General features: G+C 37.1%; 1 protein-coding gene across 6 annotated transcripts in view; it reads left to right on the top strand.

The window, feature by feature from the left end:
* The window catches only part of SLC10A7 (solute carrier family 10 member 7), a 257,182-nt gene that overhangs the window by 146,299 nt on the left and 86,727 nt on the right, over positions 1 to 24,156 (top strand). The window lies entirely within an intron of this gene.

Below are 24,156 nucleotides of genomic sequence, written 5' to 3'. Positions count from 1 at the left end.
TGATGCAATTCATCATTGTACTCTTAAGCAATAACTAATTTAATGCTCCGCACATTGTAGGTGCTCAAAAGTATTTGTTGAATTGAAGCTAAGTATATGTTATAAATTGAATTGCTTTAAAACTAAAAAGAAATGCTAGCAGAATCTGTCTGGTTTGAAAATAATAAAACACATACGTAAATATAGTGGTTTACCTATTAACGTCAAGTAACTTTTATAGAGCAAACACTCTACTTTCCCAGAAATTACATAATCACCCTTTGGCAAGTATAATTAACATGCCATCACAAACCTGCTACCATTTTGTTACTTATCAGTGAGGACATGGTTAACTTAGGCTTCCTATGTGCCTTGTCTGAAAAATTCACATATGCTTGAAAGATCTAGGGTCTATTTTTTATTATTGCTGGTGATTTTGTTTTTCTGCTGTTGATAGGATTGTAGATTGACCTGGAGAAATGATAACTGATGGAGTATATTTTTATTTGACCAGTTACATACTTGTATCTGAAACTTACATCTTTTGGATGGTTTTCTTCCCATGGATATCAAAGTTTGCTCCAGCTGCTTTCTAAAACATAAGAGTTAGCTCTCTTTTGCTTACTCATATTTTTGTACACACACCACACACACACACATAGACAGTTATTTGGCAAGCAGGTATTTGTGTAGTATGAATCACTGAGTGAACTCCAAACTGCAGAATTTGAGAAGAACTGGGGCCAGTCTTCAAGCTATCAGATCTTTACATCTCTCACCTAGGAGTAATATATCTGACTCAACACTCAGTGGTAGGGATGGTGTCTCTTATTGCCACGCTCTTTGGAGAGAATAAAAAATGTGCACAAGAATAAACTGGTTTAGAACAGAATACTTAATTGCTAGTTTCAACATTGTCCGTTTCAGATTTTTTCTTCTGACTGAGAGGTTGTCAAGATTGGGGTTTCCGTCTCCGAAGAAGCAAGTTTCTCATTTTTCCGAGCTTCTCAGCTATTCGGGCAGTTTCACAGGCAACTGAATGAAATAAAATATTTGCTCCATTTTAGGCCAGCTATCCTAGTTTTGAGTATACGTTTATTGTGCAAGCAACAACAATTACAATATTAAGGTTACTAGAGGTCTGGTTTCTCAAAGACCTGTTTATGACTCTGATCTTGCTGAGGCTTCTGATAAATCTGCATCAATAAAGATGTGGTATTCATTAATTAGGGACAGAGCTAAAGCTGCAAACACATGTATTACACGTTTTAAAATAAAGATTGTCACTTTTGATAGAAGAGGTAAGTAATTTTTGAGAACGTCATAGCCGTCTGTGTGACAAACGCTAATGTGAACTGTTTTGAGCTGTTGCACCAACATATATCTGAACAAATAGGATCCTAATGGTTTTGTGAGCTAGAAGGTAGATTGAAAGTAATGTGGGCAGCATTCCTAAATCTGCAATTCTGTTAGACCAGTTCAGACACTCTCCACAGGAAGCGGACATTGAGGTCAGAAGTTGGGTCAAAGCCTTTTAATTGTGAGCCTCCATGATGCCTCTGGGCTCCGGTCAATAACCTGAGAGGCTCTGTTTGTGGGCCTGGAAAGGGTATATTATGGGGGCTCAGGTGGCCTACTAGACTGTTCTAATACTCAATTGTGAGAAGCAGATTATCTGCTTTGCAGATTATCTGATCTTCTATCATCAACCTTCCCATTGGGCTTTCAGTTGCCAAGGATGGGGCTAAAATGTGAAGTGCAAGAAGTTAGGCACAGTGGACTCTGTGTGCAATCCCATTACAAAACCAAATATAAATCAATCAACAGGCATTGCTTTGTTAAATGACTTTAGGCTTATTTGGTTTGGCATTTTTTTCTATCTTAATCTGTATTCTCTAGAGTTGCCTAAACCCCATTTATTTTACTCTTATCTCCAGGAAATCTTTAGGCTAGAAAACAAACGTATCATGAAATCCATGCAAAATGGAATTACTGAAACACCTTTCCTTTTTTCATGTACTCTATAGTGTAGATACAGCATTACAATGTAATTGAATTTCTTCTCTGGAAATTCATGAAGTCGTTCCAGCCTAGGCTGTCCTTGGTGCCTCAGTAATCTTGCTTGATTGCACCCTTCAAGGCAGCTGGGTTCACTCAAAACAAAGATTGGTCATCTCTGTGAGTCACAGTTTCTGTGGATTAGGAAATCAGGCTGGATTGCGAATTATGTTTTTATCAAAGACCAGAATATTATCATCATTCTCCCATGTTTTCTGAAACGAAGAGAGAAAGGGACAAAAGGAGGAGGGGGAGGGAGGGGGAGGGAAAGAGGGAGAGAACATTAATGGCATTTTGGCCAGATATAAATTATTATAATCTCTTCTATGACTAAGCAGATAGTATCCCTAATAAATTGTTGGTAGGAAAGTGCATTTTTATGCCCTTCTTTGGCATAAGAAAGCATCTCTACGTGCTTCAAAGCAAAATAGCAGACTCTTAAATCCAGATCTTTGTTCTCATCACCAGATCATGCCTCACTACCAAAGTACCTACTTCCAAAGCCAGTCTTTTCCCCCTAAAACACATACTCTTTCTTGTGCTCCAATAGTCCTGGCGCAGATGCTTTAGAAATAGAGAAAGCGTTGATGAGTACCAGTGAATAGGAATTTTTGGTTTCAACAACCACTTTGATTAGACTTTTTTTCCCCCTGGTCAGTTTTGATGACTAGGTTTTATATTAATAGCATGCTTACTTAGCAATATTGGCATATACAACCATGAATTTTGAATTGTGTTGGCAATTGAAAAATTTTTTATTATTCAACAGATACTCATTTCATACCTACTTTGTGCTAGGCACTATTCTAGGTACTTGGCATAATAATAACAAATAAATAACAAATAAAACAGTCTTAGATCTCTGACCTGATAGAGTTTATATCCTCTTGGGAAGAGACAGACAATAAAAAACAAGATAGTGAATTGTACAGTTTGTTAAAAAGAGATAAGTGCTAAGGAACAAAGAAAAAAAAAAACAAAAAAAAAAAACAGAAGAAGAGTTAGATGGGTTAAAGGGGCCAGTAGTTCTGGGCAGGAGTGGGGAGGTTGCAGTCTAAGGCGGGTGATCAAGTCAGCCTCATTTAGGGGGAGCAAAAACTTAAGGGCCATGAGGGAGTTGGTCATGAAGATTTCTGGGCAACATGTGAGGCAAAGGGAAGAGCCCATGCAAGGTGAGAACAAGTTCAGAGACCCTCTTCTCATGAATTGAAACTAGGATACTTTTCCTAAGATCAACCTTTCATTATGAAGTTCCTATCTACCCTTACTGTTTGTTTTTGAAATACATTAGAAGCAGAGGGCTTCTCTGAATTTATCTGTGTTTCTAGAAATAGTAACATACTAATATTCAATGTCCAAGACATCCTTTTAAATGTCTTGCATCTCCTGAGAAGTATAAATCATAGTATTTGTTAAATACTATGTTAAAATAATATCATGGGTTGAGACAAATTTAGTTCCTTTAGGAATTTAAATGAGTATACCTTACTTTTCATAATAGCTATACCTGGAGTAGCTGTGTTATAAGATAGAGGGGGAGAATATGTATTGAACACCTATTATGTAATATGATAGACACTGTACTATGTCCTTTAAATCTGTTATCTCATATAATCTCTTTACTAGTTTTGTGAAGTATTATTGTCTCCATTTTGTGTAAATTTCAGAGAGATTAAGTAATTTGCCCAAAGCCTCAAAATAGAAAATGGAGAAGCCAGATCCAAACCCAGGTCCATTAGAATTCAAGGCCCATGAATAACACCAGTTTGCCCATTTTTCTAGGGAGAACCTTGTGGAAATTTTTGCTTCATGTGTTGCCCCCACTTTCCACAGGTAACCAATCCATACATCCTGTTGATTTTATCACCTGAGTATCTGTCACCACAAGTATAGCTCCCATCTGTCACCATACAAGGCTATTACAATACCATTGACTATATTCCCTATGCTGTGCCTTTTATTCCCCTGACTCACTCATTCCATGACTGGAAGAGTGTACCTCCCTCTCCCCTTCACCCATTTTGCTTATCCTTCTATTCCCCTCTTCTCTGGCAACCATCAGTTTGTTTTCTGTATTTGTAGGTCTGATTCTGCTTTTTGTTTGTTTGTTTCTTCATTTGTTTTGTTTGTTAGATTCCAAATATGTAAATTTTACCATTAAAATCCCCGAATAGCTCCTCTTCCCTCTTAGGATAAAGTCCACAAAGTTTTAATATGGCACTTCTTGACCTGGTCTTACCTTGCCAGCCCTTATGTTTTGTCCTGCCCTTGAATTTATTTATAAATAACATAAAATTACTTTTGTATTATAACCTCAGGGATGTTTATTTGTATTTCTAATCAGCCTTTTGCTTAAAATGTTCTTCCTCTCGGACTTCCTATCAAATAATGATCAGCAAACTCTTAGGTACACTAAGAAGCTATAAATGATTTTAATAAAATAAACAACTACTTTGTGAAGCAAACAGAACTCTCTGAGATGACTGATTGATATTCTTTAAGAAAGACTTCCTGAAAGAACCACGGACTCTGGCAAAATTAAAATTTAGATCTTCCTAGTAATGATATCGAAACCGAGATGAATTACTTGGATTTCTCACTCATCATTTGCATTGCTAAATGTAACTGAGAATAGAGTAAACGATGGTAAAACAACTTATTTTGGCAGTGTTGTAATGTTTAATCCCAGCAAGTAATACTTCCTTTTTTAATGTTTGATGAAAAGTTAACTTGCCTCTCTGTGTTTCCTTGCTCTGTTATGCCATTATCCTCGCAAAATGCTCTAGTAACTAATTAAGAAAGAAGTTATAATCTTACTAATGCCTTCTTTGAATGAATTGGTTTTTTTTTAATTAAAAGTAAAAGGGAGGCTAGTGCTTTTATGAATCTGTTATTTAGTGGGTAAATAAGAAAAACATATTGACCTGGCTTCTGAGTAGACTACAATAGAAGTTTTCAAATTTGGCTGTTCGTAAGAATCACTGGGGAAGCTCTTTTAAAAATGTAGGTTTCTCAGCTCCACTTAAAAATTTAAGGAGGGGCGCCTGGGTGGCTCAGTCGGTTGGGCATCTGCCTTCGGCTCGGGTCATGGTCCCAGAGTCCTGGGATCGAGCCCCGCATCGGGCTCCCTGTTTGGCGGGAAGCCTGCTTCTCCTTCTCCCTCTCCCACTCCCCCTGCTTGTGTTCCCTCTCTCGCTGTGTCTCTCTCTGTCAAATAAATCAATAAAATCTTAAAAAAAAAAAATTTAAGGAGTAGGAATTGAATTCTTGAGTAAGAATCTCTAGGTTTAGACCCAAGAGATGATGTTTCTTATCAGACCGGGGGTCCTGATGCACACCCAGGTTTAAGAGCCACTGGACCAGAATATATTTAGCAGTGGGAAGAGATATAGAGTAGTCTGATCAAAGTAACCCAGTCACCTATTTGAGGTAAAATACTACATCCAGAGTGCTAACTAACTAGATACTGAATCAAAAGGCAGAAGAGAAATACCACTCTGATAACCCACACTTCTCCCGTTTTCCTTATATTTGAGCCATCCTCAATCTCAAGACTAGCAAGAACATTTATTATGCATGAGTCCCTATTTATATATATGTAATCTCCATTTAATCCTCAATACCCACTATGACTTGGGTACTGTTATGTGGGCAAAATACAAGAAAAGTGACCTGCTGGATAAACAAGTTATTGTGACCCTGGTAGGCAACATGATCCCAGCTTGGTCAGGCTGACCTCGTAATTCCAACTGTTAACCACTACGATCTGCTTCCTCTGAATACACCGTGTGCTTTTTTTTTTTTTTAACCATGTATTTTTTATAGCTTCATTTTTTCCTCATGATGCTTCCTTTGCTAAGAATCCCTTACTTCCCATTCTTCTCTAGTGAAACCCAACTTGTTCTACAAAGCCCAGCTTCAACTCTGCCCTTTCTTTGGCTCCTTCTCCCATTATCTTCATTGCCCTTAGACCAAAGAATTGTTCTTGATTTGTATACAAGGAGGGAAACAAACTCTTAACCATCTATCAAGGGCACCCTGTAAGGTAAATAATACTATGTCTATATTTTATGCAGCTGAAATGAAGCTCAAGAAGGTGGGTACCTTTTCCAAGAGTCCCCCAATACACAGAGAAAGGCATCTGAGCCCCAGTCTGTCTAACTTGAACGCTCTTTATGCCATGACGTGTTGTTCTGTCCTTTGACAGGTTATTCATGTCCTATCACAGCACATATTACGCTGTAAAATAGTGAATTGTGAATTCCCTGAGGGCAAGCACATTGGATCCATCTTTGAAACCTAGTTCCAGAAAAAGCGCTGCACATATTATGTGCTCTGGAAGGTGTGTGATGAATGAATTTTGAGGTTCTTCCTATAAACCAGTTCTAGGGAATTTTTATGGTGCTAAGGACACAGCAGGCAAATGTGGTTAACTTTATTTTCTCCTTCGTCAAGTGTACAGACTACCTCACAAGTCATCAGGAAAATGGAAAATTAACCTTTGAGGGTAGTTACTAGATCCTTTCTCCCTAGCAATGATGTGATTTCATGACTTTATTTGCATTATGATTTCTCTCATTTTGGAGTAACCTTTTGGAAAGATAAATAAGTGAGAGAAAAGAAAGAGTAAGAAGAAAGTGCAGAGTGTAAGAAGAATGGTTTAAAATAATTTTTGTTTCTACAAAGCTAAGTTTTTTTTACCATGAAAAGTGGTAAAGAGCCCTTCGAGTTCTGTGGGTAAAGATAAAAACAAAAACGGATGAATGCTGGTATTCATTTTGCATGCTTGAGAGTTCTACATTCTTCTTTGTGCCCTTGCAGTTTTAATATAGAAACAGACAATTCTGACTTGACCTTAAGTGCCTTACCAATCTGCTCAGGGGACTCCCTTTAGGAATAGAAGCTGACACCACCTTGCCTGAGCTTCTTTCAATCAATAACATGGTGGAGTACACATGATACGAATAGGCAGACCGATAAGAAATAAAAGCATATCTGTTGATACAAATGGAGCGATAAATGGACTGGTTTCTATTCAAGGACTTTGAAGGGGAAATCAAGGAGGGAAAAGATGGCCAAATGTGAATAGATAGCAAAAATTAATTTTTTTCTGAGGGATGAGTTCTCTTTCATTATTATATTCAGAAGAAAACGGTCAAGTTGTTCTGTCTAAAAGAAATTTGTTACTCTGATTCTTGGAACAAGCCTCTTGGGAGTGTGTATTTTGTGACTGTAAATCTACAGTGGCAAAATTGTGTTAATTTGACTGACTAGAATTATTAACCATATTATATCAAATAACTGCCAGAAATAATTCTCTACCGTGCCCTGTGACTTTATTTTAATTGATTTTTTTTTTACTTTCTGCTTCTGTGATTTTTGTTTATTCTGACACATGTTTATTAAATGCATGAGGAAAATTGTTTTGCAAATTATTTTTAGTGTTTTTATCTTGTTTAAATTGGTGGGTTAACTCTTTTTCTTCAGAGCTCCAACCTCTTTTACTTTCATACTCAATACTGCTGATTTAGCTTTTTGGGCCCCACTAATGGCATTATGGTCCACATCAGCAGCCTATACAATTAAGCTGGATACTTAACAGTATCATTTGATGTTTCCCAAAGATTTGAAAGTCAAAATTGAATATGATTGATTACTGTGAGATATGTTAATATTGGGATCCCTGAGCTATAAATCATTCGCTATAATAACAAAGATAATGCCTCTAACATTACGCATTTTATGTTCTATCGGTAATCGGGCCTTAGGAATAAGCTTCATTTGTCTGCTGTGGAGCCCTCATGTTATATGAATCACATGGTGAAGGTTCATAGAAACATCATTTAGGATGGAAGAATTTAGCTCTCTATATTACCAGCAAAGATATATTCCAAAGAGGATAACCCTGTTTCCTTTATCAACCTTTCTTCTCTCTATTTACCTTGATATCTGATGTTTAAAAATGAAGCTGTTTTGTTACTCTTAAACTGTATCTGTTCAAAAAAACTGATAATAATATGTTAACCAACATTTTTTGAATGCTTACCAACTACCAGGAACTGTACTGTGCATTTAGCATGTATAAATATATTTAATTCTCGCAATAACACTAAAGTATGTAGGTACTGTGGCTATCCTTTTGCTGGAAACTGAGGCCCAGGGAGATTAGATAGCTTGGATACCGTCACACAGGTATCAGGTGGCAGAGCAGCATTTGAACTCAGGATGTCTGGCACCAGGGCCCATGCTCTTAACTAATATAGCATACCTGCTGGAGGAATATGTGAGAGATGTAGTTCTTCTCCCCAGTGGCTTGCTTTCTCATTTTGGTAATAATAATTATGAATAGTAAGTCTTGATAGAAAATACTGCTGAGTGGCAGAATAAGCGCCCCCTGATAGGTTCTGCAGGTATGCAAGACAAGACAAGGACTAGTATAGGCTGGGTAGCTTTCAAAATAACTTGTCATTATTTACCTAAAACTGAGATGCCTAAGAAAAGCTTTAGAGCTCCAAAACAACTGAATGTTAGTAATGGAAGTAATTTTATAGACTGAAGTATCTTTATATTTACGTATTATTCTAGACACTAGAAGGAGTTCTCTCTTACCGACTCTAATTTATTCCCGGATCATTTTGAGCATTCACACTTTTTGGGGAAACTTTCCTTTTAGAGATCTCTCACCTGTGACATAAGTTGATTTGCACTTGATAAAAATGTTACACAATCCTAACTTAGTACCTAGTGGATTTATTCAAGAAGGAAGGAATGGGCACAAGTTGTATTTTTTATGGTCTTTAGGTCTTACTCCTTTAAAGTTGTAGGCTGGACAAAACGATCCTTTGTTTTCTTCAGCTAATCAAGTCAGGGCAGGATTACTACCTGTATAAATATAATAACTTGCTAATTTAATGTCAAAGCCTAGAGTAAATTAATTTCCCATCACTGGTTGTCAACAGCTTTGGAGATTTTTGGCAGTTCTGGTGAAGCAAAGCCCCGTGTAACAGCACCACTGACAGAACATTTGTACCATTAAGCCTTCAAACTCTTACTCAGCTGTCAACACATGGGCACTTTCTGGAGCCAGATTCCCTCATGCTGTGCACTGCCTGCAGCTCGCCGGAAGCTCAACTTTGACTAAAAGGGTTGATTTCTCTTCTCTTACCCTTGTTCTCATTTAGTGTTAAAACTTGCTTAAAGTCTGTCTTTTATTCTGTATAGTACACAGACAAGTGTCATCTCTTAAACCCTTGTGATGTTGAGGTAAGGGGTTCCAAAGAAATGCTAGACATCTTAGTGAATAATTGATTAGAAAGGAGTCTGGCAGTGTTAATTGTGAGCTGCAGTATAATGAATGCCAAAAACAGAAGCTTTCTAGATGTTTCCAAAAATTGGGTGAAGTTTTTAATACTGAGCAATAGGGTCAGTGTACTGAGGTGGAATTTAAAGGGTTGTTTTTTTTTTTTTTTTTTTGGACCGTGAGAGATTTTTATTTTTAATTGGCTTTTGTTACTTGCCTTGTTCTTTGATGGAAGGTTCATTTATTAATTGACTCTGTTGTTCTGTTGTTGTTGGTTTTGTTTTGTTTTGTTTTTAATGGCTGTCTGCCTGATGCCACTTTGGGGATATTTATTTATTAGACATAATTGGTAATGTGGGGTAGATAAAGAACCAGAGAATAGGTACAGACAAGCACAAACATTGAATGAAGTGATAAATTCTTTAGCCAACTACTACCAGCATAGCCCAATGAAACAGAAACTTTCATTCATGGAGGCTCTGACAATTTGATTTTCAGTGATTCTTTCCAAGTAAAATTATAGGAAAAAACCTCCCAAATTTCATCATATGGATAACATTACAAATCATTTTAAAATAGAAGTGACAGTCAGTGTCTCCATTAAAAAGTACTGCATGAACAACTGGAGTTTTGTGGCCTGCACTATCTAATACATTAGTAACTAACCACATGTGGCTAATTAAATTTACATTTAAATTAATTAGAAAATTAAATAAAATTTAAAATTTAGGTCCTTGGTTGCACTAGCCACATTTCAAGTGTTTAATAGCTACATGTGGCTGGTGGCTATTGTATTGAACAGTGCAGATTGTGGAACAGTTCCATCCTTTGCAGAAAGTTCTATTGGATAACATTGCACTGTACAATAATAGGGAAGTTTTGTTTTGTTCTGTTTTTTTTGCCTCGTGTTGTTTGGTTTGGGTTTTTAGTTATAATTTTAAAATATTCTTTATGGAGGCAGAGACTGTAACTGTTAGAATTAATGTGAGAATTTTGGTATTCGTCCTGTTACCTTACTTTTATGATATCCAACAGTTCACAGATCTATAAATACACTATTCCAGTAACTCAGGAACTGAAGAAATACCTTGTGCATTAGCTAAACCATGTTTTTAGTGTGAGTACCCAAAAATAGTCATGCTTATTCATTGGTCAGAAGAGAAAAAAAAATCTGACTGTGGAGTCAAAGAATAAAGTTTCTTTGCCTCTAATGAATTTATAACCCAAGAACATTTTCAACACAGGAAACGCAGAAGAATTTTTGTCAGTGGGATAGAAGAAAAGGCAAGACAAAGAAAATCTAGAAGGAAATACAGTTACTTCAGAAAGTAAATACTTTTAAATGAAGGCAGGATAAATATTTTCTTAAGTTGTATAAATCTGTTTTATTCTAAAAATAGTAATTGATACTATTACATAGAATTGATAAAATATAGAAAAGTATAGATAGCAAGATAAAATTCAGTTGGAATTCCATCAGTCAGCAATCATCACTTTTAACACTTTAATGTATTTTGTAGTTTGTCAAAATTATAACAATCTTGATGGCAGAGACAACACTGACAGCTAAATATGACTTTAATATAGGCTGTGTGCTCTCCATGTACATTACCATTAAATACTTACCATAGCCCAGGAAGGAGGGATTACAGGTCTTCCACTCCTTGTCCACATTTAGAAACAAAAGCTCTGAAAACCAAGAGCAGAACCAAAAAGAGTTTGGGTCAGAGAAGTATCTGATCTGAAATGACATGAGGCTTTTTTTTTTTTTACTTTATTTATTTCACTAAATATGAATACTAATGTGTTTTGCTGCAGAAATGTATAATGTGTTTGATTATAGAGTGCTTCCTTGGAGTCCACCAGAATGGTTACTTTGTGTGTGTGTGTGTGTGTGTGTGTGTGTGATATACATTGTATATAGTATATAGAAAAGGTTAATACATGTTCATATATATTATATATAATTAATAATATATAATCAGTGTATATTATATATGATATATTATATAGAAACCCATTTGGCTCCAAGATTTTTGGGTAAAGGATGCAAAACTGTACTATCTGAGTTTTACTGAAGAAGACATAGGGACATTAAATAACTTGCTTAAGAACTCATGGCCGGTAGGAAATGGAGCCAAGACTCAATCAAATGGACCTCTCTGACTCTAGAATTTGAGTGCTGAAAGCATTGCTTCATTTAAGTAAAATTGCTCTATATTGAGAAACAGTAACTGTATACCTACCCACCTTAAGGAGCCTGAGCAGAACTTTCAGATATTGATAACTTGGTAACCATCCCACCCTTAACACTAAGTGTAATAATTTTGAAGCATTATTCATCAAGAATAAGAAAATTCTGATCTATTAAACTTTTGAGCCTGAACCTAATGATTTAATTTAACTGTGCTTTAAGTTTAAGAGATAAACTTTAATGGTAAATGTCATAAAATCAGCCACCATCAATTGCAAGGTACTAAATAATATTTTGATGTATACTTTGAATTTTAAAAATCATATATGTAATATTTACTGTATCTTGCATAGTTAGGCATCCAGATAAAAATTTAAAATAATAATACAAATATAGATCCTTGACAAAAAAGAAGCAAAAATCTGTCTTACTATTGCTTGAATTCAGTGTTTATATAAATATAAAATAGTGTTTTGCTTTGTGCTTTCTAGGAGGTAAAGGATATTAATGAGCCATAATTTTTAGCAAAACTTTTCTATTTTCCATATTTACTGGATATTAAGATATAATAGTATAATGCTAATGAACAATAATCAGAGATAGAATTACAGATTCCCCCGATACTTTGCTCAGTTTATGGATCTCATGACTTTAGTTGCTGCCCAGGATTGGCGGCTGCTTTTTGGGGGGCATCTACCTCCTTGGATACTTACTCTCTGATGAAAGTAGTATTGAAAAAGGAAGTGGAAGCAGCATCCACTGTTTACTGGCTTATTTTTTTTCTTAAACTGTGCACTTGTCAGAATTTTGGGAAAGCAAGCAAGAATCAGTGACCTAATCCTCTTTGTGCTTTTGCTTTAGCAGCCCCATTTTAATTGGGCTCCATCAAAATAATTCTTCTAAAGCCATCCAAAATCCATTCTTCCAGCTTACTTACAAAACACAACTTTGACTTAGCTTGGAAGAAATAGCATACCTTTGACCCACCTAAAAAGAAATCTTTGACTCTGGCAGAAATGCAATAATCTCTCAATCTATCGAGTTAATATTTCTTTTAGGCCGACGATGTGTGAGGTAGCGTGCAAGGAGGTAAAAAGAGAACTAATACATTTGCTTTCAAGAAGTGCAGAGAAGAGAAGGAGTCATTTCACCAGCAGTATTAGCAGTTGTGATGTAAATTGTAGCCGCAGCAGTTACCACAGCGCTTTCCCTATGTCTAATACCAGTCTAATACTTTGTATTAATTCACTGAATCCTTGCACCAGCCCTATGAAATAGGGACAATTGCGATCTCCCTTTTACAGAAGAAGATACTGAGCTACGTAAGGGTTTAATCGTTGCCGAGGTCACATACCTGGTGGAACCAGAATTGGAACACAGGGAGTCTGGCTCCAGAATCCATACCAGTCTGTATTTTCAAATGAGGGGAGGCATGAGCTATGCTTGGAGTGATAGATGGGGAAGGTCATCCGAAGAGAGGCATCTTTGTGAGCAATTCTGTTTGACAGTCATTTAATAAATACACATTGTGTAGAAAGCACCACAGAAATGGTAAGATACAGACACTGCATGCAAGGAACTTAGAGCAAGTTTACAACATTCCTGATGATCTGACTGAGGGCTCTTTGATAAAAGAGTTATAATACCTATTGGATAGTTTATTTTGCAGTTTTGTGGGTTCATTGTATTTTTCATCAAACAACCGACAAATCAAAAATATCTTGCCAATATTTTTTCCTTTAACTAATATTTGCTGAGCACCTCCTAATATTTGATGAGTGTCAGGTGTTATGTGGGTGTCACAAGAACAGTAATAAGGAAGATAGACCATTCCTCCCCTCACAGAATTTTCATTTAGTGGAGAAGACAGTTAAATAAGCATTAAAATAAAATGTGAGAAATGCTATGACAGGAGAAGTTAGGGAACTATGAGAGTAGGTAAGTAGAGACTTTAATTCTGAGGGACCTCAGGAATGCTAATGCCTGAAAGATGAGACATCAGTTAGGATAAAGGGGTACGGGGAGTAGAGAGTAGAGAGAATATGTTCCAGGCAGAGGGAGCAGCAGGCACAGAGACCCAGCACAGAGAAATAACCTGGTTCATTAAATGAGCCTGAAGGCAAGTGGACTGAGTGACCTGATCAGGTTTATAGACTCCTTCCTTACTAAATGACCTTGGGGAAGTTACTCTTCCTCCTTAAGCTTTAGTGACTCCATTTAAACAGAAAGAGAAATAAAATACCTCCCTCTTAGGGTTGTTATAAACATGAAGTGAGATCATGGTTATAAACTACCAAGCACAGAGTAGGTGCTGCAGACAACTTAGCTATTACTAACTTAGAGAGGCCACCTTGACTGAAAGTGGAAAATGGATGGGAGCAGGGCAGGACTGGAGATCTGGAGACTAATGAGAAGGCTGTGTAGTGATTCAAGGGGAAAAGAACATTGGCCTCGAGTACAGTGGTGGCAGTGGGAATGATGAGAAGCAAAGATATATTGAAGTTATTTTAGAAGTAGAATAGGGAGTCCTTGATGAGTATAGATGTAGTAGGTGAGGGGGAAGGGAGTTAAGGTTGACTCTTAGGTTTCTAGGTTTAGACCACTGGGTGGATGCTGGGTAAAAGATAGATTAGAAATCCAAATCCAGGGTGCCTGAGTGGCTCAGTGGATTAAGAGACCAACTCTTGGTTTTGGTTGAGGTCATGATCTCCTGGTCCGAGAGATCAAGCCCCTGGTCAGGTGGGAGATTGAGCCCCTCGGGCAGGCTCCCTGCTCAGGAGGGATTCTGCTGGGGAGTCTGCTTCCCCTCTCCCACTCCCTCTTCCCCTCTTCCCCTCTTCATGCTCATGCGTGCTCTCTCTCTCTCAAAATAAATAAATCCTTAAAAAAAAAAAAGAAATCCAAATCCAACCTTGTTATATAGTTTTGGAAAATCAACTGTATGGATATAGATGAGCTATCTACTAGATAGTCAGTGACAGGGTAGACTGGAAACATTTCTAAATTTCTGCCCAGAATCTTTTCAATATGACACACAAACTAGGAAAATCAAATTATAAAAGAAACACATCTTGGTGTAGAGTGCCCTAAGGCATCTGATATATATTCACTAATGGAAAGTCTCCTGATTCTGCATGACTATGTCATATCTACGATAAACTTAAGTAATAGATTAGGAGTGTCTAATATACATGCTAGGAGAATTATTCATTTAAAAAAAAAGATATGATATACTTATTCCTCAAATGAATCTTCATAGTCAAATCAAGTATAACTGACTTATTGAATGAGCTAGACTCTGTCAGGTGCAAGCAGAGAGCAGTATTACTGACCCTCATTAGCACACTTTTGCTCTGTAAAATCATTCTTTCCTCTTTTTAGATGAAAATTCAGGATGAGCCCATAGTTCTTCCAGCCACTTTTAGGTACTAAAAAGTCTAGACTGCCAGAAGAAAACATAGGAGAACATTTTCTTAAGTCACAAAAACATAACTATATATGGAAAGATTGATCAGTTGGACTTCATTAAAATTAAAAACACCTGTTCAACAGAAACCACCATTAAGAGAATAAAAGGCAAACCATGAGAGTTGGAGAAGATATTTAGAATAGGCACATTATTTGTCAGATATCCAACTTGTATCCAGACTATATAAGTAGCTCATACAAATCAATAAAAAATATAGGCGACAATAAGAAACAGGCAAATATTTGAATAAACATTTCATAAAAGAAGATATCCAGGTCTTCAAAAATCATATGGAAAAGGACTCATCATTAGTCATTAGGAAAATACAAACTAAAGCCACAATGAGATACCACGGTACATATATCAGAATGGCTAAAATTGGAAAAGATTGTCAGTATCAAGTATTAATGCAGATGTCTAATAACTGAAATTCGCATACATTGCTGGTGGGAGTGAAAAATGCTACAAGTACTTTGAGAAGCTGTTTGGCAATAGCTGCTAATGCTAGACATATGCCTATCCTATGACTTAGCACTTCCACTCTCAGATATTTACTCAACAGAAATGAGTGCATATGTCCACCAGAAGGCAAGTTCAGGAAGGTTTTAGCAACTTTTTTTTTTCATAGATCAAAATGGAAAAAGTTCAAATGTCCATCATCAGGAGAATGGGTAAATTCTGATAGAGTGTTCATACAATAGAACACAAAATATGAATGGAAAAGACGAGCTACTGCCCCACCCAAAAACATATTTAATGCTCACAGACATAAGATTGAGCAAATGAAGCCAGACACAAAGAGTTCATATCTATGCCTTCATGTAAATGAAGTTCAACGTAAGAAAAATTACACTATTGTGATAAAATTGAAAATAGTGATAACTTTAGCAGGGTAGATATTGACATGGAAGAAGCATGAGAAATCTTTATTGATAACTAGAAATGTTTTCTATTTGTATCTATGTGGAGGTTACCCAGGCATATGTATATGTGTGAGATATATGTAAAATTTTATACTATGTCTGTTATACCTCAATAAACAAAGAAAAAGCCTAGTGCAGTCTAATGTCAAAACTTCAGTCTCATATTCAATTAAAAGCTCTCCCTGCCCCCATCAACTCATAGTCAATAATCTGTGGTAGGGAAGGGAGAATTATAATAGGTTTCTTCTCTTCTCATTGGCCTACCTGCTCTCCCATTCTTGAGCCACTGTTTTTGTTCCCTCTAGGATCAAGCACATAGGGGAAGGAGGGACTAGACAAGAATGGACAAAGTCTGATGTGTCTTGGGTTGTAATCAGGCTTTGCCCTCTGAATATGGTGCATCTCCAAAGTCTAGCTCTTTCTCTTGCAGGGGTGCTTCTGTGGGTTTTGAGTGATCCTACTTCACTAACATCCTAATCCAACATTGCATGGTATTGACAATGATCCTCTTACAGCTCCAGCCACAGCTCTTGGCTTTTAGTGATCTACTTCTCTGGGTGGAATCCTGGGCAGAATGACTCAAGAGCAGTTTTCCTCCGTAGGTCAAGTGACATCTTTGCCTGGCCAGTGGAAAACTGACAGTTTGCTCCCACTGTAGCCTCTCTCCCCTCCCAGCCTCTCAGCTTCAAGCTTCTCTAGGAAGAGAACACCCTCTGGTATTCCCATTTCCCATTCCTCAAAGTCCAGGGGACACATTCTCCATCTGGTTCTCTGAAGATCTCCTCGCTTACCTTGGGCGGGAACCACCTTGGAGAAGCAAGTGGATAATTATTTGGTCCAATGATAACTGTCCTCAAATAAGTTGCTTCTGCCAATCTTACTTCTGCCTTTTGTGTATAGCTTGAAAGTGGACAGTGAACCTATGGTAGAGCACAGTTATTGTTTTAAGCTAGAGGATAAATGAATGGTTCCTGCCCCAAAGGGGAGTCCTCATTTTGTCTGTTCCACCTTCTTTGCCAGTTGCTTGAGTCTTTTTTGAATGAAAAGAAGCATTCTGGAATATTAAATGCTGTGCAGTTGTTTTTGTTTTCTCAGTATTCTACTTCAAAAATATTTCAGGTAGACAAAAAAGATTGAGAAATAAAGATTTTATCATACACATACATTCCCACACACAAAGATTATTGGGACCTTCTTGGGTGACTGTGGGTGACTGTGAATAACTGTGAGCCTCTGTGTCTACATCTAAAAATAACAGGTAAATATTACCTGCTTTGTATTATTGCCATGGGGATTAAATGTAAATGAGTTATACACATACAGAAATAAACATATTCAAATATAGATATGTGCATACATATGTACTATACATGTATTACTCAGAACAAAGTAAGTGCACAATAAATGTTAGCTCCTTTGTTCTTTCTTCCTGGACTGTGTGACCCCACATTCCCTTTCTTTCAGTAAAGCAGCTTTCTTTAGTTATAGGCTTTGGGTAGAGCAGAGAGGCACAGGGCTGTAGGATTCCTTATAAAGAATGTGAGTTTACTCTTCAGAAACTTTTTTTTATTATGTTACGTTAATCACCATACATTACATCATTAGTTTTTGATGTAGTGTTCGATGATTCGTTGTTTGTGTATAACACCCAGTGCTCCATTCAATACGTGCCCTCTTTAATACCCATCACCAGGCTAACCAATCCTCCCACCCCCCTCCCCTCTAGAACCCTCAGTTTGTTTCTCAGAGTCCATAGTCTCTCATGGTTCGTCTCCCCCTCTGATCCCCCCCCCTTCATTTTTTTCCTTCCTACTATCTTTTTTTTTTTTTTTTTTAACATATAATGTATTACTTGTTTCAGAGGTACAGGTCTGTGATTCATCAGTCTTACACAAGGTGTGCTCTATTTGAAATTAAAATATAACAGATGTGGTAAATTTAGCATCAACCTAGGGTTGGAAATACCTGGATTCAAATCCCAGCTCCACAACTTCTAGCCTTTCATTTATTCAACACATTTATTGAAGGCTTACTTTGTGCCAGGCGCTGTTGTAGTAACTAAGAATATAGGGGGGAAAAAGACAAATGAGATTCCAGTCTTGTGGATCTCAACCTTGGGGAGCTTTGTTGGGCAGTGGGGTTGGGTGAATAGCAGGGGAAATAGACAACAAGTAAATAACTATAATGTCAGGTGGTGATGGGTTTTATGAACAAAAATAAAGCCAGATAAAGGATGAAAGGAATAGAACATGGTAGGGAAGGGTAGATATGTGTGAGTGTGAGTGTGTGTGTGTGTGTGTGTGTGTGTGTGTTGTGTGGAGGGTTGTCAGGAAAGGTCTTATAAAAGACCTGAATTGAGGAAGGAAGATCTAGGAGAAGGTAAAGAGGAGTTTGTAGTATTCCAGAAGCCAAAAGAACAAAGTGTTTCGAGAAGGAGGAAGTCAAATGCTACTGAGTGATAGAGTAATATGAGGAGCTTTCAGTAGCCTTTGGACCCCTGGACAGGTTATTTACCTTCTCAGAGCAATAGTCAATAATATATCTGAGGATTAAGTGAGATAACTTATTTTACATAAGCACCTGTCACATAGCAGATAGGTGACTGAAGATTTTCTTCACATATCATGTGTGTAGTAAAATATTTAAAAATTCATAGTGAAAGGTATTTTTAAATAGTCTCAATTGAATTTCCACTGAATTTGCAAAATGTTCAATTAACTGTGTAGGGAAGTCAATATATTAAACCGTAATAGTTGTGCAACTGAGGCTTTGTCTTGTTTAATGAACTGTCTTAGTAATAAGTAGTTAATTTGATGTGTTATGTCATGTGTTTTGTGTCATGTGTCACAGGTCATGTGCATTGCAACGTGTTTAAAGATGTTGGAATTTTTCACATTCAAACTGGCAGAAATCAATTGTGTAAAAAATAAGAGCTAAGAAAATCAAGTATTTCAGCATTCATTAGAGTCTGTTTTGCTAAATTACAGTTTCTATGACTGATCAACAAATTATTCCCATTTTAAGTCTAAGGAATAAGGAAATTGATTTGATTCTCTTCCATTTTAGGCATTCTCTGATGTCTTTGCGTTGATTTTTAAATACGCTTTCAATTTTACAGAATTTGGCTGAATAATATGACATGTGATCTAACCTGTATGGTAATGACAAAAATGAGACCATTGCACTCTTCAAAGTAATACAAAATTATAGTATCTTTGTCTGGCTACCTCACAATATTTATATGTCACCTAAGTTATTTCATAGAGATGAGGCATTAAAAATTCTACCCAGAAAGTGTTGAAGAATGAGGATATACATTCAAGCATGTGTGTTGAAATTTACATAAATTTAAAGGATATGTTTTTATGCATTGTAGTCTCCTCCAGAAGAAATCTATATGCTTTTTGAAAACATGACTCTTACTCTTAGATGTTTAAAAGCATCTCAGATACCTTACAGTAAAGGAAATAAAGTCATTTTACTTAAAGTAAATCATTTTTCCAAATTTTCTCGAGCACATTTATGTAGGTACTGAGAGAGAATGAGAGTTCTTTTTTCACGTTTTAAATACAAAATACACCAGCTGCTACCCCAGCTATGCACTAGAGAAAGGGAGAATAACTAAATTTCTGCAGCAATGTGTAGAACTAAATTTATTGAAATCCCAGTGAAAGCTTTTGTTGTGTTTGGTATAATAGGGGAAATTCCATAAGATATCTTAGATTGCATTTTCTTCATGGTAATCTTCATAGTCCTAGTGCTCCCCGGTCAGTCTGTAAACATGCTTCATTCATTTAGAATGAGAACTCACACCTCAGAAGCCAGCCAGGTTTGGGGATTATAAGACATTTTATTTCAAATAACCTGAGTACTCCTAGATGTAAACACTGAATCCATTGAATTTGGTTCAGAGACGTTGGAGCTTGGTGACCCCCATTAGTTATTTTTCTCAAATATATAAGGAATGGATTTGTATTGTAAAGTATGTGGCTTTGATGAACGATCATCAGCCTTCCTTATATCTATTTCTGAGGCTGTTGCTCTAGTTATATTTCTGGTTTCATTTCAAGCACTTTTTTAACATTCATTTTTCACCTCTTACAAGAAGTTAATTTATGTTTGGAGGATGACTCACATTTCCTTTCAAAGATCTTCCTCTTGTCACCTAGCTTGTATTTTCTAAAAGAAGACTCAATCAAATGTTTTTGTTCCTCTTAAGAAATCCCTGACAGGCCCGTGACCCTGGCTCCTGCTGTAGCTGTACATTTCTATACATCTATAACTGATGACTTGGGGCCCGGCCGACAGCACTGGTGCACGAGTCACATAGGTTCCCATACAGTGAGGGGTTTTAGGTCTTTGGATTTTCCATTTCTGAACAGAAATAACTCCTTGCTAAATAAGAAGAATTCGAGAAGGAATAAGTTTACCCTAGGAATAAACATTCTTTAGAGAACAAAGCATCTGTCAAAGCAATAGAAGATTTGGACGGTCTTAAGATCCTAACTTTATGGGCGCCTGGGTGGCTCAGATGGTTAAGCGTCTGCCTTCGGCTCAGGTCATGATCCCAGGGTCCTGGGATCGAGTCCCGCATCGGGCTCCCTGCTCCTTGGGAGCCTGCTTCTCCCTCTGCCTCTCTCTCTCTCTCTCTCTGTGTCTCTCATGAATGAATGAATAAATAAATAAATAAATAAATAAATAAATAAATAAATAAATAAAAAGATCCTAACTTTATTACCCTATCCAACCGTCTCTCCACTTAGCAGCACTGGTCATGTTTGCTTTTGCTGACGTTTTGGTAATAATATTAAAAAAAAAAAAGTTTAGTGCTAAGGAAAGTTAAATTCCAAATGGCACCCTTTGAGATACTACTTAATCTTTTTTTTTTAAAGATTTATTTATTTATTTGAGAGAGAGAGAGAGAGTGCATGAGCAGGGGGAGGGGCAGAGGGAGAGAGAGAGAGAATCTCAAGCAGACTCCCCGCTGAGCGGGGATCCCTATGTGGGGCTCGATCTCATGATCCCAAGGTCATGACTTGAGCCAAAACCAAGAGTCAGTTGCCCAACCGACTGAGCCAAGGATTAAGGTATTCCTTAATCTAATTGCCCTTTATGTTTCTTTGATTTACCAGAAAATGACAAGGCTAGCAGTATAACTGGTTATCTTTTCATGAGGACTTTGTGAGATTCTTGTCATGGGAGTGGCATTTGTTATGTTCTGTCACTACGTGCTGTCTTTCTTTTCCTCTAAACACTGTGAGAACACTTTCTTGTCTTTAGGTCTTTGTACATGCTTTTCCCCTCTCCGAGACCATTCTTAGGTACCTCCCACCTCTACCCATCTCTTGGCCATTTCTCTTCATCATTCTGGTCTTAGTTTATTTTATTTTTTATTTTTTAAAGATTTTATTTATTTATTTGACAGAGAGAGAGAGACAGCGAGAGAGGGAACACAAGCAGGGGGAGCGGCAGGCAGAGGGAGAAGCAGGCTTCCCACTGAGCAGGGAGCCCGATGTGGGGCTCAATCCCAGGACCCTGGGATCATGACCTGAGCCGAAGGCAGACGCTTAACAACTGAGCCACCCAGGTGCCCCTGGTCTTAGTTTGGATGTCACCTCTTTTGGAATCCCCTGTTCAGTGAAGTGAGGTAAGCAGCCTTTCCTCGCCCCATTATCTGGCCTTTGCCTTTTTACTTTGCCACAACTAGACTGTAAAATCTTTTAAAGTAGAGATTGGGCCACCTTTATCATGGTTTCCCAAATCTCTGGGATATGCCTGGCCTAGAGTAGGTTTCTAATCATTATTTGTTGAATGAAACTATGAAGATTCTAATAATATAAAATTGAACTTAAACATAAAAATGTCAGAATTTGCGGATTCCTAGATTTTCACTTTGTTTTTCCTATAGTAATATATATTGTTAAGAATGCTGGGATAACAAAAAAAAATAGATTTGAATTGCAATTATGCTTTGCATTTAAAGACTCATGAGACAGTCATTTGTAATTTCAAATGACCAGGTTAATATAAATAAAACCTGTGTTAGTTAAGACATAAACATAACTGAAAATTTTAAGTCAAATTAAACCGAACTGGGAAGAGGGCCATTTATCTATTTAATTCTGAAAGTTTGGGCTCATTGCTTTATTTTGATTCACTTCTGTTTTTAAAAATATAATTTCTGAAAAGAGCAAAGAATTTTTTCCAAATTCTAATGTGTATGGGAAGAGAACATCATTTTCATCATTATTTCTTGGACTACCCTTATACTCTCAGAAAACAGAATGCATAAATATCTTTTCCTTTTTTAACCAATGAAATAAATATACTAAAGCTCTAATGTGAAAATGACTTTTTGTTGTTTTTTGAAATTTCTTCATTTGAGGACATATTCCACAGTTCCCCATTAGAATCACTCATCAGTTTGCAAAAGTTCATTTTTTACAGTCTGCTAAATCAGTTGTTGATTTCTCTGGTACATAATTTTTTTAAAAATCCCAACCTTATTAACGGAGATTAGGCCCACAAACTACAGTATAGTGTTACAGGCTCTAGAATCAATGTGCTTTGAGTTCAAATTCTGACCTCAAAAATTACTGTTTTACCTTGGGCAAATTAGCTAACCTCTGTGTGACTTGGTTTCTTCATCCGTAAGTGGGGATAATGATTGTACCTATCCATCGGCTTGTTTTCAAAATTATAAAGCACTTGCAAAGTACATACAACAGTGTCTAGCAGGTATATTTAATAAATGCCACCTATTATAGTTACAATTATTAATCATTCCTTGAAACAAGAAATCATTTATTCCTTTATTCAAAAATATTAATGGAGCCCCTACTATGTCCCAGGCATTTTACTAGGTACAGGGAATACAAGGTAGCATAAAAATAAGCATGATCCCTACCCTCATAAAACTTACAGCCTAGTAGAGGAAACAAAAACATTAATTAATTTTAAAAAATTAATTAAAAAATCATACCAGTACATGTAAAATTGCAGCTGTGGTTAAGTGCTACAGAGGAGGTCCATGATACGAGGAGATTACATGTTCAGGAGAAATTGATAGTGGCAGGAAAGCGTCCTTGATGACTGAAGGAAACCGAGGTCTGCAGGTGGAAGGGAACATAGCCAGGCCAGGAAATGGACCTAGGGCCAGTGGCTGAAGCATGGAGAGCCAGGTGGGGAACTGGAGATGGAGAGGTAGGCAGGAGGAGATCACACAGGATGTTGTAGGGCATAACTGGTCTTTCAAGACTAGTGGGAAATCAATGAAGGACTGCATTTCAGTTTGGAGACTGGGTTGGAGTCTCCCAAAGTATAAAAGGTAAGAGAAGGTAGAGAAAAACGATGTGGCCTTGGTCCCAGGCTAAATTTTGAAATCAAAGCATTTGCCATTATACCCTCCTGACTCCTTCTGAATCCCCTCTTCTCCCTGGATCATGTCACCTGGGCCCCGCTAGCTCTCAGGCCACTGTTTCGCCCTCTGCATCAAGCCAGTCAGGCCCACCTTGCCCATGAAAGCGCTTCCTGCTCCAAAATGCTCTACCTTGCCTGCTTCTAATACAGTCTCATTCTGGTAGAAGTTTTAGGTTCATAAAAGTACTTAGAGGAAAGTACACTGATAGAATTGATTGAGACAAAAATGTGAGAGCTTACCTGAAGAACAGTGTTCTCAACTTTTGGGGCCTCTTTACATTCTTAAAATCTGAACTATCATATTTGAAATTAAGGCTAGGAAATTATTCATTCATTTGAAAACAACAAACCTGATATAACATGATACGTAAAACATATATTTTTATGAAAACAAAACCCCTATATTTTCCAAAACAAAAAGAAAAACTAGTGAGAAGAGTATCATTGTGTCCCATCTTGCAAATCTCTTTAATGTCTGGCTTGATATAAGACAACTGGAGTCTCCTGTTTCTGTACCAAATCTTTCAATATAACATGTAGCCTCTGGAAAACTACTCTGTACAATTGTGAGAGAATGAGGATGAAAAAGGCAAATAATGACTTCGTATTATCACAAAAGTGTTTTTCTTTTATCTCACCAACCTCCCACAACTCTTGGGACCCCTGGGTCCCTGGACCACACTGGAGGACTGCTGCCTTAGAAGAAGGCCGTCAGTGGGAAAAACAAGATGCTTCTTAGGTCAAAAGACTATCTTCTGAGACAGCCTCTCAGGGAGTCTAAAAAGTGAGCTGAAAGAATTCAGGCAGTGTGGCT

The sequence above is a fragment of the Mirounga angustirostris genome, unplaced genomic scaffold (genome assembly GCF_029215605.1).
Source record: "Mirounga angustirostris isolate CCGP_5_RB_7025 unplaced genomic scaffold, mMirAng1.0.hap1 SCAF_2, whole genome shotgun sequence".
Lineage (NCBI taxonomy): Eukaryota > Metazoa > Chordata > Mammalia > Carnivora > Phocidae > Mirounga > Mirounga angustirostris.
This window is presented reverse-complemented; position numbering and strand designations above follow the sequence as displayed.